Source organism: Balearica regulorum, chromosome 4 (genome assembly GCF_011004875.1).
Source record: "Balearica regulorum gibbericeps isolate bBalReg1 chromosome 4, bBalReg1.pri, whole genome shotgun sequence".
In the NCBI taxonomy this organism is placed as follows: Eukaryota; Metazoa; Chordata; class Aves; order Gruiformes; family Gruidae; genus Balearica; species Balearica regulorum.
The window spans coordinates 524,583-540,423 of record NC_046187.1 but is presented as its reverse complement, the minus strand read 5'-3'; the positions used below and the strand labels follow the sequence as shown (position 1 = coordinate 540,423).

The following is a 15,841-nucleotide window of genomic DNA, read 5'->3' as shown; positions in this document are numbered from 1 at the left end:
CAAAGAAACGGGAGGTGCCCTGGGACTCCTTTTCCCACCGCTGGAATCTGCTGCTGTGGGAGAATTCGGCTTGCGCCGGGATTTCCAGAAAAGACAGTTTAGTGCCCGGGAATGAAATCTGTTATCAGTCTGACCTTAGATGAGAAAATATATTTGGGAATGTTAGTCGAAGGGATCGTGTGTCTTCCTTTGCATCGTACTTAGAGCTGTGTCAGCGTATAGCTCGGATTTTCTTTGCCTGTGATTAAAAACAATTGTGTTTTCCCTGGGGACGGGGAGAAGGAGGTATATTTCAGAATACTGTGGTCAGAAGTATGTCTCAGTGCAAAATCTGTGAATAAAATATAGGCACCAGTTTATGACCGTAGAGACCATGTCTTTATTTATGTGCGTAAAGCACTTTGGGTTCCGTATCAACGTGCAAAGAGAGCTTGCAAAGGGCCATATACAGCATACATGTTTACTGACAGTTACATCAGGAGACGGAGATATTTAAAGCCCCTTGCAATGTAAAACAGATACTGTCTCATCCTTTCTTGGAAGTAGCCAAAGCATCTGTGACATTGGCTACTAGGTGTTGATATGCGGGGGCTTCGCATATAAGAAAATAAGGTTCGTAGCTCTGTGGAAGTCAAAGAGTCTTTGAAACAGAATGTGTGTGTGTGTAAGAACAGAAATCCCAGGACACCCCCAATCCAGAAACTCCATTCACGAGAGAGCATTAGGAACACAAGTACCTTGTGCTTGATAAGTAGGGGGACCTCAATACTAAGACAGCTTGATTTCTAGGCCCTCTTCCCTGAAGATACATCTTTCTCGCTCTGTACCCGCTAGGATTTTTGTGGTGAAGTTTTCATGGTTTCCTGTAGCATGCTCCTCAGTATAGAGCTTGAGCGGCTTCCAGGAGTGCCCAAAACAGAACGCCTGACATCTGTCGTGGGGGGGGTTCAGGCTCTCTTTCCTCTCCCCGTGGAGAGATGCATGTGTCATGTGTGCAGTGAAGTGACTTGTTTTGGTAGGGCTCTTCCTTCTTTTTTTGGTGTTTGGGGTTTTTTTGTGGTGGTTTTTTTTTTTTTGCGTTTCTGTTTTCTAAATCAATCCCTTTGGCTTTCAGCTCCGGCTTCTGAATCTCAGCATCTGTCAGTGGTGCGATAAATTCTCTTTGGTGATAAGAGAACAGCTGCCAATAGCATGAGCAAGGATGGCATTTGGGCTTTTTCCTGCCGTGCGAGAGCTTACAGTCAGCAAAAATGCACTGTGCACACAATGGAAGAAGGCACCTCTTCTACCCAGCCCACTATTTTTTTTCCAGTTTAGCAGCATCTTTTCCCTCCGTATTTAGCAGATGCGTACGAACAATTGTGCAGCACGATAGAGTCCTGAACCTGAAGAACTGGAATTAATTGACAAATGGTTTTTTTATGGATAGGTTCTGAAGGTAAAATTGGTGAGGAGACAAGAAGGATTTTTTCTGAGAAATTAGGGCATTTTCAGGGAAAGAAAGGAGCTGTTTGGAAAGCTGCTTCATCATGTGGGATGCTGCTTCGTAGCCCAACAACTTGCTCCCAGTGAAAGTGGTAGGGGAAAAAAAATGAACTGCTTTCTGTGGAGTCCTGAATTTTAGGAGCATAGTGTTTGAGGTTTGGGGGCTTTTTCATATTTAAAGGTCTCTCTAACTCCAGCTTGCCTATAAAATTTTATCACAGCTAGAATTCATGCCATGACAGAAGGCATTTCGAGACAAACTATTTTGACCACAGAAGTTTTGTTTCTCTAGTTGTGGTGAGTTTAGCTGATTTATTTATAATGAGGGTGAAACTCCAGAAGTTGTGGACAGCTTTGGTCGATACGGTGATTTCACTCTTGGACGACCCTGTGGGTTTCTGACTCTGCTCGAGTAAGAACCAGGCCATTGCTTTGGAAGTCTGGGTCTCCCCAACAGCAGATGTCCCGAGAGGGGATCGTGTTTGTAAGACACTGTAAAAAGTCCAAGTAGCCTTTCTGTAAAGCAGTCCCACAGCGGTGGTTTACACGATTGTAATATCTTGAGTAGCTTCTCAGTAGGGCATGAGAGAGGACAGAGGCTGGATTTTCAGTGGTGTTAAAGCATGTTTTGAGCTGTGCGGACCCTCAGAATGATTTCTTGGTGTTGGGGGGATTCCAACACTTTTGCTCTAAGTCCATACTGTTGCTGACTGACCTCTGCAGGTATTGGAATGTTGTTCTACATGTGACAGGAGGCACACGTTCTCATTTTGTTCTGATGAGGATTTGTACGCCTAAATCGATTTGACCTTTTTCAAAATCCCTTCTATACTTTCAACGTGCTCTTAAATTTGATCTGTGAAGTGCTGCTTTAATCCCAAACGAGGCCTGGGTGCTTGGCATTTGGGATCATCTCACAGCGCTTACTTTTGTCTCTTTGTTTTTTATTCATCTGCCGAGATGAGCGCGTGCAAATCATGTTTCTTTTTCCTGACTGCGTTGCTAAATGCCAAAATCTCTGCTAAGTAGCAGTGGTATGGTTTGAGAATTGGAGATGTCAAAATAAAGGTTTGCGTTGCCTCCAAAAATGCTTTGGGATGGAAAGATCTGGGCAACGGGGAGGAAACAATTCTCTTTTTTTTCTGACTGCACTGTCAGAATGTTGTTGCCTATTTGCCAGAATTGGGTTTTTCCCCTTGCTAGTTAGTTTGTCTTATGAGATTTCAGGTTTTCGTCAGTTGTCTTGATTACTAAAATTGGAATCCCATGATCTTGCAAAGATACACTGTTCATCTTCCCTCTCTCATCCTCGTAGCCTGTCTAGCTTCTTGAAGTCATCGAGACCTTTAAGTGCAAAGATGTATGGAGGAGACAGCGTATGAGGAAGTCAGTAGAGAATGAAGTACAGTATAACTAGCAAAATCCTGCAATTGTTTTTAATATATTATTTTGTAATGTTTCTTGTCTGCTTGTTATGCTAGTAGATGCATCATCTGTTAGAATTTTGCTCTGTTGTTCTCCAGTTGCATCTTCCTTGCCATTTCCTTTGGTTCACAAACCATGCTTCGTACCCTGTCTTGTCGGTCATACAAGACTCACTAGCATGTCCCAGATGCGACTGCAGAGCGCTTGAATTCGACCAACCTTGAGAATTCTGTTATGCTTCTGCTCCTTTTTCTGTAACCTTGGAATAAAGATAAGCCTCTTCTTGCGATGGCGTACTCGGGTACAACGAGGCAGTGATGTAACTCCCTATTCCTGCGGGAGACGTTAATCCGTAAGGAGTTCAAGTTCCGTTACTCTTGCCCCAAACCCATCTTTATTCAGTTTCATGTTTTCCTACAGCCTGTGAAACGGATGGATGCCTTCTGACGGTATTCCTGCCTTCTGAGTGACTGGTGGGTTGAAAGCTTTTTACTCGGCAACAGACGTATCACTAGAGCTCCTATTTTGTCAGCTTGTGCTGTGTCGCTAGGAAGTGATCTTAGAAACATTTCAAGTGTGCCTCTTCCGCTTCTCGCATATTTTGATTCTCATAGACATGCTGAATGATACGAGTGAGTTACGAAAGCTTGCGGCTAACCCGCTGATCTGTGCTGCCGCGGAGGGATTTCTGAGCGGTAATTGGAGTGCGGCGTGGATATTGTGGAGCGATACGAAGCGAGCAGAGCTCAGTGGCTCTCTTGCTTGTCCTATGGCTGTGCATCACAGAGAATAATCGGGCTGGCTAGCACGGGTATTTCTGGCAAGCTAGGATTTTTTTCGGCAGCCTTGCGAGGAGTTGAACGGCCACAGATGCTTTCTTCTGACTGGAGCTGGAAGTTTGAAGGGCAGCTGAATTTGCTAATGTTCGTGCTTTGATACGGAGTGTGAGAAATGTTGATGAGGCATGAGGCAGAACAGCTTGCTCTATTGCTGCTGTATTGACTCTGCAGTGCTGACAGTAGTTAAAAAAATGGCTTTTGTACATAAGCTTAGTTAATATATAGAACTTGGAAGACAGCTAGGAACAGCTATGGGCGATGGCCACGGTCTCTGTCTGTCTCTCTCTTTTTAATAGAGTCGCTTCCCTGCCCAGAACTGCACTGTAATTTTCAATTGCTTTATTGTCATTGGGAAAGGCTGACATTTTGGGAACATTTGTACAGTATAAATATGAATAACAGTACCCATGCTTTGTCATACAAGGGGATGTGCAGTGAGGTCAGGGTTATTTTCCTGGTTGTTAGCAATGGTGACATTTTTGTTTCAAGTATAAAACATGACGTTCTTTTTGCTGAAGAGTTAGTCCAAAGCAAAGGCTCGGCTGGGGTCTTGTAAAACCGAGACCTACTGGATGGGCTGTGCTATCTTGGGTCCCCGGGATATATTTGTGTTGACCTTCCCAGAGGAAAGCTCTGCCGCGGTAGGAAGGCCAATTTAACAGCTGTTAAGCAAGTTCTGTCTGTTCTCTGCTTGGCCCTGTCTTCTGCGTATCAAGTAGGAAGAGCAGATAGCGCTACCGACCGTGAGAAGTCTGGCTAGGCGTGACAGGGCAAAGACCAAACAGAACACCGTTGCCACCTCCGATCTGGGAACCCGCCATCCTGCTTGTGTTCAGGTGGTCTGGTCTGCACTCATTCTCAACCCCCGAGCTGCCCTTTGGTACCCAGAAGCCATGCCAGCAGTTCAGGGAGCCAGACCTCTTAGTTCCCACCTGGCCTTGTTGGCCGGCCGCACTGCTGCAGGAGGGCAGAGCCCGACTGAAACATTGCCTGCACGCAGCTGAGAGTGCCTGCGGTGTTTCCCAGCTCATGGAGAGACACACCGCTTCCAGCCGGACCGGTGAGAGGGAGTTGCAGGATGAGAGCCACAAGGAACTTGGGAGAACAGATGACTTTGACCGCAAGTCTCTCTCTCTGTATCCAAGTCGCCTTAACTTTATGTCAGAGTTTTTGAGGTAGTCTTCTGAAATAACAATTGCAGACAGGCTGTTTCTGAGGTGGGATCACATGGTGAACTCGGTCACTCACATTAGAGGTCAGTCATTCCCTTGGTAATCCCGCTGACTTCAGCGGGAGTACTTGTTTGAGAGAGAGTTGCACCCGTGAAAACTGGGATCCTTCCTGTGGAGTACCAGAGCCTCTCCTTATGTAATGCAGATGGGTGAATGCTGGAAGAGACAGGGATTTTTTGTTTGGTTGGTTGGTTTGGTTTTTTGTTTAGCCTCATAGTACAAATCCTTGCGTTCTCCAAGTTAGGATGTGCATCAACTCATACAAGTGGATGCCAAATACCCCTGGAATCTGGAATCGCTGAAAGACTATTTATCAGCATCTCTCTCTCCACCAGCTTTCCAAAAAAAACCCCAACAACCAAACCCCAAAACCCAAACCCGGAGCCTCATTATTATTTTAATGTAACTTCTGACATGAAGAGATCAAGCAATTATCTCCTTTTTGAATGTCAGTCTCTGACTGTCAGCGTGAAGAGACCGACTGTGGCTGTATGTGAGAGCAAATTTCTGGGCATGCTACGTGAGGAGCACTGGTGAGTTTCTTTCAGGCTGCTGGAATGCTTCCCCCCCCCTTTTTTTTTTGTTGTTTTGTTTGTTTGTTTTTGATGGACTAGGAAATTATTAGGATGTGGCCTTGTCAAACAGGCTTGCCAGGTTTTCAGCAGTCGTCCCAAGTGGACTGCCTAAAAAAGGGCTGGCACTGCATCACATGGAATGACCGATAATATGCCATATATTTTTAATGGGCAAAATGTTTTAATAAACATTCTCCCTCCTAAAACACTGGATTTTAAAATAGGTTTTAGCCTTGAGCCATGTAGCTACCCAGCTGTGAATTTTATAAGGCAACAATCTCCACATCATTACATGTTACGACTGATACGCCAGCGATTGCACTAGTAAGTATTTCCACACATTAAAAAAGTTTCCGATAACAGTTAAAGGAAATATGGCTTTACTTGGAAGGCTTTATCTGCTCAGAATTAAAGCAATTTTCTGAAATTACGAGGACAGGCATGTACTGTTTTCTAGTGAACTGCAAGTATCTGTTCATTCAAGCCGTGCTGATTTTTGTGCCTGACAGCTTTAATCACATTGCCTGACACTTTTGAAAATCAAATTTCTTTTTCTCTTCATATGATTGCTGTATCTTCGGCCAGTCGAAATTCAGCTGAAATCTTGCACAGTGAGGCAGATTAGATCCCAGCTCGATCTACCAGTGTTGTATTAGTTTGTAGGAGAAGCCTGCCTGGGTTTTGTGTTTTGCTTGTTGTTTTGGTTTTTTGGGGTTTTTGTTTTTTTTTTTTTTATCTTCTCCCTGGGTGACAACAGTTATCTTGTTTTATTTAGAAGCAGGCGGGAGCAAATCTAGAGTTGAAAGATGATCTAGTGACCGCTCTTTGGGCAACCCGAGTCCCTCCTTTACAATGACTTCTTGTGCAGTGGTAACTAAATCACGTAGCCTTTTTGACATCTGTTCTCCTCGGCCTGAACCTACTACCAAGTTAAACAGTCCGTCCCTCTCAAAAATGGCATACCTCTTATTATGTCTTACACATCGCTAAACGGCAGAGAGTGAATTCATAGTATCTGTACGTCTGAAAGACAGAGTCAGGGGAGCTGAGCTTTTGCTTTATCTTGTGCTTTCTTGTATGTTGTTTGAACTGTAATGATCCCTTACACAAGTGCTAAGAGAGTTTGAAAAGTTGCAGACAAGTGTTGTTGTTTCTGAACTTTTTGCTATTTGTGGCGTATTTTCTGTCATTATTTTTAAGTAATTATTTAAGTTCACCGCTGGGGCATTGATTTACTTTACAGAAAATCGCCTTTTTTCCAAACAGAAACATTCTGTTACAATTCCAATAGTCATTCAGAAATTCAGCACAAAGTGATTCTGGTAATAGTTTACAATTAATTTCAAGTTGTCAAAGTCGGCAACAGGCTTTCTGTCCTGTTTCTATGGAACGGAAAGAGAAGCCCAAACGTTGCTTGAAAAATCTGACCAGATTCCATTTCAGAGCAGTGTTAATCTTGTACAGCGTGCCTAGTTTCATTGGACATCAGTGCTGTCAGCTAACTAATGAACTGGATATATAGCTATATCGAACGGTGTAATTGTTTAGTCGCACAATGTCAGGTTCTTCTTCTGGTGTCAGTGAAAGGTACTTGCATTTGAGTAATGCAGGAAGAACCTTTTCGTTACTGGCCACGTGGTGATTTGTTTTACCAAAGATTAGGTGTTCCAGATAGTTAGATTTTTCTTTTCAGTTTTGGTACGTCTCTATGCTTGGTGGCTGGACTGAATAAAGAGATCTTATTTTCACAAGTACAAATGTTTGCTTTGCGAGTATCAGTTCTTACTGAACAAGTTAGCCGTCAGGAAGACTCGTACTGCTCTATCTTTCCCCCTGCGAATGGGGCGACTTCTGACGACGCATCGCTTTCTATCCGAGGGATTCAAATATACAAGCGCTGAGTAAGAGCTTTAGGGAACGGGGTCCTAGAGGGAACACCGTGACCAGGCTCTGTTACAGCACTTGCTTGATACCATCACGCTCATGTGAAGAAACTGACCCTTAGGTCAATGTCTCAAAAAAATTCTGAAAGAAGCTAAACCCGAAGAGCCTTGAAGAGAAGCTTCAAAATTTCTTGTGCAGATTCTTTCTTGCATTTGGATGGGTGATGGCCTTCCTTCCAGAGGTGAACGAGTTGCTGTCACTCCATAGTTTTGGCTGTTTCTGTTGTGGTGATGACCAGACAGAAGAGAACTCGGGGATCCCGAGTGCTAGCTGCTGTAAGGGCAAGTGGCAACCAGCAGCTTCTGTTGCACTAGGCTTTTGGTCCGAAAGACTCATCACAACAAGAGCATGAAAAGAACCCCGTTAAAAGACACGAGAGACAAAGTCACTGAATCGGGTCTCTAAAGCTCTCCCGGGGATTTGTGCGGCCTTATCACCTTACGTCGTGAGAAGGCTTAGCGCTCTGTCGGACTGGGTTTGGCACTGACCAGTATAAAGCCTTCCTGCAGGTGATCTCTTACGAGGGGATCTTAGTTCTTGCGGCTAGCCAGGTTTCGCGCAGTCCCACATCGTTGCTCTCCTTGTTCTTCACACGTTGTCTGTAAGGAGCAGTTAGTTAAATGGCAAATAAATCTGATTCCTTTTAGATGAAAAAATGAGTCCGGTAAGTTGCTGCCTGTTTTTGCTTTGATGGCTGTGCCTATTAGGCAGTGATTTCTAGCACCTTCTCTTTGCTGCTGTCACCCCTCATAAACTCCATTCCCAGGGGCCCGACAAACTTGTGGCACTCGAGAGCAGCGTGGCCTCTCTGCCGCAGGAGGGTATTCCTGCCCCGGCTGCCTTGCCTCGCTACGTTCTCCCTCCGGAGCTTGGGCCGGGGGGAGAGCTGAGAGCCCGTTGCTCTGTTCTGGCATTGCATCGGGGGCTATGGTGGCTGGTAGGGGAGCACGGGAACCCGGCGGCGGGGAGCAAGTGGGCACCGACGGGGGGGAGAGGCTGCGCTTTTGCTTCTGCCGCGTTAATGCTGAAACCAGCTTGGGTGTGGAGGTGGAGAGGTAAGGGGCGACGTGCCGGGCGAGACGGACGGTGACCTCCCCGTGTGTGTATTTGCGTGGTCAAACATCCCTACGGGTTGCGGAGAGCCATTTGATCTTGAAGATGCGGGCAGAGGGACCCCGTGGTTTGCTAAGTATTCATAAGCGACCGTCTCTTCCTCTCCAGCACTTGAAGTAGGGACGGGTGAATTGACTTCCTCCCCAGAGGAAGAGGAGCTGTGCAAGCACCTCCTTTACCTTCCGCTTTACGGCACGTGAATACCCTATTTCCAGGCTGGAACCCGGGTGGCATATGTTTCCTGGTGCACTGTTTTGATACCAGGAGGGGAGCACTGCAAGCCGTAGCACAATATTTGCACAGCCTGCACGTGGATTCAGTTAAGTCTTGAAAGACTTTGTGGGTTATGACATTCCCTTAAATGTGCTGAGCTTTCTTTAACCTTTCATAAAACATTGTGATCTTTATGGACTGTATCATATTGTGCAGTAATGTGCTTTATTGTCCACAGAATAAGCTTTTCTTAAAGATAATTGGAAAGCTGGAAATGGCTGCTATCGGCTGATTTTTTTTTTAATACATTATTTCTGAAATGGGCCTGGTGTAATAATGACCCTATCTGTTCAAGATTTAAGATTTGTCTTGGCAGAGAAAATTGATCCATTTCACCTTTGTCTAATGGAAATTTTTATCTGGGATTATCTGTTTATGTAAATGAATGTTCCTCTGAAAAGAGAACTTGAGGGGGCTGTAAATCTCAGTGACACTTTCGTTTCATGGGGGGAAAATTGGAAAGGATTCTAGTATTTATCTGACTGAAATTGGTTATAAAAACAAAATTATCTTCATGTACCTGCTGCATCTGATGTTTCCTGGAATTTCATTACCTTTTTGAATAATGCAACATTACACCACATACAGGATTCTCTGTGATTAGCCCCGAAATTGTTGGGGGGTCACTTCCTGGCATTATAATTATCAGGAAAAGGCAGCCTGTTTGGGGCAGTGGGATTCTGAATCAGCGCCCTAATGGGTACCAATTAGCACAGCCACATTATTCATAGCGCTCTGTGTAGAGCAGTGAAAAGATACCACATGAGGTTTTTTTCCTTACGAGTATTTTTGTTTGGGTTTTTTGGTTTTCTGGGGTTTTTGTGGTGGGTTGTTTTTTTTTTTTTTAACTGACAAGTGAATCTAATTACAGGGAAAATGTCTTTGGCTAATCAGCTTTTGTTTACAGTTTGCAGAGCAGGGCTGTGAATGTAGCATTTAAACTAATATTTTAAACATCATCTTTAACAGCAGTTTCACTGGTAAAGAGACAGACTAGGGTTTTTGCCAAGTTTCCTCTTGAGATCTAGATGACACAGAACCGACCAGGCTAGATCCTTGCTGGAGTAGCCGTGCCGAAACACACAATTTGGCTTGCGCGTGCTAGCGGTGAACACGGTTGTCTAACGTAGCTGCTGTAAACACTCCCTCTTTTCTGGCACTCACTGGGACTGATGAAGAATAGAGAGCTGAGCTGATTTTGTACCTATTACTCCGTTAAAAAAGGCGCTGTGCGGCAAGATGCAACTTTTTTCGTTATTTCGAAATTAAACAAGATGAAAACCCCATGTATTTTCACATGAAGCAAAACTACTTTGTAGATGTCTAATCCTCACTGTCTTTGGCAAACCAAAAAAGGATTTCGATGGTGTAATGACGTGATAGTGTCAGTTGTACGTGCCCAGAGGGAGCGGAAGAACATACGCTAGATATAAACGTGCATTTAACATGTGAAACTTCTGGTTGCCATCGCTTAGGATCAAATTGCCCGTTTCCTGGAGCAGAGGAGAAGCTGTTTGTATCTTCAAGTCATGGAAGAAATGACATGTACTTCAGAGTACGTTTTAGGGTATAGAACAGCGTCCCATGTTGCTACGCCTAAGTTAGTGGCCTAATTTTCAGGCATCTTTCAGAGCTGCTGGTTGCTCAGAGCCTTCCGAAATCAACCCCCTCGCCTAGCTGCCAAGTGAAAGACAGGAGCTTAGCTTTGGAGACTCATTGTCCGAGTCTTCCCGGGGTGATTTCCATGGGAGCTGGCCCAAAGGCCTTACTGAAGAGGGGATTTCCCCTCTGCTTTTAGAAATCATAGCTGTAATTGATGCTGTACCGAGGTGCATCAAGACCTCTTCAACCGTCCAGCCTAGCATAGCAATTAGTACTAAAAATTAAACAAAAAAGTATTAAAAAAAGAAAATCGGCACTTAACCATGGCTTTCTCTCTGTGATATCTGGCAGATTTCTCTCGATTCTTCCATGTCTTAATGTTGCTTGATTTTATTTCCATAAAACTTCACACAGCAGTGTTCCCTCCCCAAGTTCTTTACTTTTGTGACTTTCTGCTCCGCGTTTCAGGCAGTCATTTCAGCTGGAAATATACATTATTACCAGCTCATTAAATCCAAAATAAATGAAGTGGAAAATTACAGAACTCCATGGATTACAGTGCACCCAAGTCAAAATAGAAGTGTGTGATTAAAACCAAAATAGTCTGCATTTTAAAAATGGATTAATAGTTTGGGGCCCAGCTGGAAAAATATAATTTGAAATGTGTTTTCAGAGTTGGACTAATGTAAAATAAATCTCACTAAGGGTGCTAAGGAGGTCCTCTAAGAGTGCGGGACTTTCCAGTATACATGCTCAAGAAAAAAAAAAAAAAAAGAAGGAAAAGATATTTGTAGTGTAAAGGAATCCAATACACGAGAGCCACTTGAAAAGCGTAGCAATAAGAAGTATGCACAGAGATCATTGCAAATTCAGCCTTACCCGGAGCCAAAGAGGAAGCAAGCGTGTAGCAAGGCAGGGCTGATCCTGGAAAATGCATTGTCAAAATCAAACCGCCTGGAAACATAAGTATGTGGCATAGCCTTGCCTGCTAAGCTGGAAGGTGGTCAGGTAGTCTGTGTAACTCAGAGAGTCTTGCCGAGCTCTTGTGGACCCCTGTGGCTAGATGGGGCCGGGACTGCAGGGGGTACTTCTCTCCTGAAGCATGACTTTCCACTCTGCTTGGTGCCCTGAGCAGAGACACAGGATGTGGAATTAGGTCATAAGGGGGGGGGGGGGGGGAGGGGGGGGGGGGGGGGGGGGGGGGGAATCACCTATGGCATGCCTGGGGCTACTTCCTGACACTGAAGCATTTAGGTACTGCGATCCCAGCCTGGTAGAAAAAATCTTAACAAGCGCAGAGGTCGGGATCCTCTGCGTATCTGCTCACGTGCTTGGCTTTACGCGGGGGGGGCATGTAAAGCTAATACAGGAGCCCAGCTCAAAGCTGAGGGGAGGACAAGACTTTCCTTTGCCTCCGTTAAAATGTAAACGCATGTCTAGTTCTTTGCAGAACTGGAGCACGGGTAGGCTCTGAATCCTTATTTGTTTTCTTTGAGGTTAGCAATAATAATAACAATGAAAAATGACAAGAAATAAATTCCTAGGCAAAAGCCCTGCGTCTTGAGAATAGTTTGGCCGACAGTACTAACATCCCAGTGTTACATGCTAACGTATAGGTAAATTAACTCCCTTCTCTCAGAAGAAACCGTTTGAAAGAAGCAGCGTATGTGTGAGTGTACGTGTATGCAGAAAAGGTTTCTTTAATTTTCTCTATTTAACTTGTTTCCCCTGGTTTTGGTCCACTTTGACTGGAGCGTGAGCAAAATGAAACTGGATGAGTGGTGAAAAAGGTATTTTCCATCTTCTGCGTGTCACTGTTTAAGAGTAAAGAAGGAAAAAGAGAGTTAGGAATGGGGAAATGTGAAAAGACAGGTAGATATGTTGCAGCACAAATAAAACTGAAGCTCGATTTCCTTGTGGCATTTTGCCAGACTTTCCAGGTTTTGTAAAGTATTCCCGTGTTTGGGTAAATCTTACCGTTCCTCATAAGGTGCAGAAAAAGAGTATTTTACAAAGTCTGGAATAAAGTATGTTAAAGACTAAAGTAAAAATAAATATCATATAGTTAAAAGGTCTGCAGGATTTTTTTTTCTGGTTTGTCCTACAACAAATGTACGTCAGTGGTTAAATGCTGCTGTTAGGTCGTGCTTTGAGTGTGCGCTTGAACCGGAGAGACGGGCTTTTGGCAGCACAGAGTGAGCGGTATTGTAAATTCAGAATTTGTGTTTTCCTGACTTCCGTTGAATTTCATGTCTACCCGGCTTCTGTAGCAGAATACAGTAAACCCGCATCTCTGTCTCTCTCAGGCAGCCTCGAAGAGCTGTTACGTACAATGGAGAAAGGAAGGGGGGGAAAAAAAAAGGTGGACCATCTGTAGATGCAGATGGGGATTTGTGGACGGTGTACAAGTTGCAGTCGCCGAGTAAGCAGAGATGCCCAAAATATGTCATCCAAATTGACCAATCAGGCTGCTAAGGGGAACATTAGCCTGTTTGGACGTGTGGTCTTACGGGCCCACCCCAGCAACTGTGCAGCTCGCGCAGGCAGTCAGGCACTCCATCAGCTTCTCCTTCCCACTGCTGCTCAGCAGCCGGAAATCGGAGCTGCTTTTACCGGTCAGCTTTGCTCAAACCTCCTAAGACTAGCAGGCTTCATTTTGTTGGTTCAGAACGTGTTGCAAGAAATGTCTTCTTTTCCTTTTTATTTGTGTTGGTGTTTTTCCAGGATGATGCAGTTTGATTCTGCATGAGATGTAGTTTGATTAGCGAGTGTTGTAATGCAGCGCTTAGTGAATGGATTGTGTTTTATTTGGCCAACTGACAGCTAGTTTTGCTTCAATGACTTAGATTTCTTTTCCATTCTAAAAGATGACAGAACCCCCATAACCCTGCATTTGTCGGGGAAGTTAATTCTAAGGGGAAAAGATGTTCTGTCCTGTTCTTGGGGAAAGACTGCTTGAAGTTGGAAGATGTAAGCATTCCTGTACACCAAATCAGTTGAATATTCTGACCTTATTGGATGTCAGTTAACCGTTTTTTTTTGCTTTCACTTCAAAAAGAGCTCCTCAAACCCAGTCTGTGTTCCGTAGGAAGTTTTTATTTCTGTTGAGTGTTCCAGGTACGTGTTGTCCAGCCTCAGGAGAGGGAAGAGCCTTACACAGCTCTGCCGTGCTGGGAGGTGGTGGTTCGGCAATGCTCTCTCTGAAAAGAGGTTGAGCAGCGCTGAAGGGGCAGGTCGCTTTCCTGCACGCCGACGGGCTAGTACGGGTAGATAGAAATCGGTTTACAGGAAGAGTTAACTGCTGGAGTACGAGTTCCCTGTACGAGGAGAACCTCCGTGAGGGCGACGGGCTCACGGAGCGGTCTCTCGACTGGAAATTTTGCTACCGGGATCTTTTAAAACCTGGGCAGTACTCCAGGGAACTTCCCATGAGGATCAGACCTGGGCTGGCAAGAGGATGGATGTTGGTCCCTTAGCATGCCTTTCACGCCAATAGGCTCGCAATGGCTTATGCTCACGTGAAGAAAGGCAACCTGCGTTCCCTTATGGGATGTTGTGCGGAAGCCATCGAGTGTTAAATGCTCAGGACGGAAGGTGGGGCAAGGCTCGTAACACGTGAAGAGCGCTGTCCCGGGTTGTTAATCGGTCGCTGTATCAAAGTACGTGTCAGTTTGCAAACTATAGCCAAACCTGATCGCAGACCCCTCAGCTCTGCAGTGGGGTATCTAAATCTGCTTGAATGGATTAGCTGTAGACTTGCATCAGCAGGAATGAGATCACACTTTTTCTAAGCAGGCCATAAAATGCAATGAGTTGTACAGCTAGTCCCATGCACTGTTTGTTGCCGAGTCCCCGAGAGGTTTTTAGGGTGTCTGAGTAGGCGGTATCTTTCCTAGTGAACTTCCGAGATGAGTAAAAAGTATAGTGTGGAGAGGATAGCGGAAGGGCGGGAGAGGAGAGAGCAGTGCAACTGCTTTTGCGCAGTTCTGCTACTTTTCCTCGGAATGGTGGGCAGACGGTCGCCAACTGCAGCTGTAAAGAAGCGGAAAGGGGAGGTTTGACCACCGGCTCGGGTTCCCTCAGAACAGCTTGTCTTCAGATCGGGGTCGAGATTCAGACATCCGTGACTGCCGTCGAAGGCCCGGTTGGATTTTCAGATCTCGGCTAACAGAAATCACAGCTCAGGTGCTTATGTGGCATGCCGAGACTGTACTTAGGCATACTGCATTTATTTGCCCAAGTATCCAAAGCCAGTTTTTATTTCAGAGAGGGCACTTGTGGCTGTGGCAGTTCAGCCTTGCAAGCATTTTCTCTGTTTCTATTTCATGCCACTTTTTCTTTTAAATGGGCCTGGTGTTTTGTGAGCTGTAAAGAGTCTCCCAGCGTGCTTATGCAGGACTGCAGAGCAACAAGCTCCTTGTAATGCCTTTCAGGATGGCTCCATTTATATTAATTGCGTCACTAAAAATATTCCCTTTTACTTAGGGGAGCACAGTCTGCCTCACAAATCATCCAGATAAAAGAACTGTATCCACAGCAGGTAGCATTTTTTTAAGGTGTGGATTTTTTCTCTGGCAGCTTTAAAATAACACCCACTCTTTGCTCTCTTGCAGGAGCTGATATAGAAGGTTGGTGCGTGTTACTGGCTGGCTCCTGTGTTTGACAGCAGAAGTGGCTGCCTTTCTGTGGTTAGAAACGAAGCTGTGGCCCAGAGTCATCTAAAGCTTTCTCCGTAAGTAATACAGTAGCGGTGAAAAGAGAAACTCGGGTACCACCGTGCTTGGCGAAATATGTCACGATGACAAGTGCGCTTGGTTATGCGTGCTACTTATTGTCTGTTAACTGGGAACGCTGGTAACGTGAGGGCTGTGACTTAAACGTGTATCGGGGTGGTCGGGCAGCTTTTGCCTCAACGTAGCACGTTGTGTGTGCCAGACACCAGCGGCTGATCGCTGTGGGGAACTGCCATCTGGGTGGGGGCCGCTCCTGATCGGCACCCTCCTAGCAGGGAAACGGAGGCAGCGGGTGAGGGACTGACAGACAGTGCGCGGTGGGAGCTGGTGGCAGAGCCATACTCAGCCCCCCTGGGGCTGCCGGTTCATGGCAGCAGCTTTTTGCTTTCCTGGAGGCTTTTTCTGCCTTCATGGGACCTGCGATTCTGCAGAGAGCCGGCGGACGGCCACCGAGCCGTCTGCCTGGCCCACCCTGGAGGCACTTTGACCGCCCGGCTGTGGTTTGGCCCTGCTGTCTGTTCGTCACCCGCCGACTCGAAGCGGAGGTTCTTCCTCCCGGTCTCCTTCTGACTCGAGCTTCCCTGCAGTCAGCGTGCGTCTTCACCTCTCCCCCTGACCTG

At 45.5% G+C, this 15,841-nt stretch overlaps 1 long non-coding RNA gene across 1 annotated transcript in view; it reads left to right on the top strand.

Moving 5' to 3' along the window:
• The window catches only part of LOC142601599 (uncharacterized), a 33,203-nt gene that overhangs the window by 3,560 nt on the left and 13,802 nt on the right, over positions 1-15,841 (top strand). Inside the window, exon 2 of the long non-coding RNA XR_012835102.1 lies at positions 15,102-15,220. This is a non-coding gene — a long non-coding RNA (uncharacterized LOC142601599). The remainder of the gene's footprint in view (positions 1-15,101; positions 15,221-15,841) is intronic.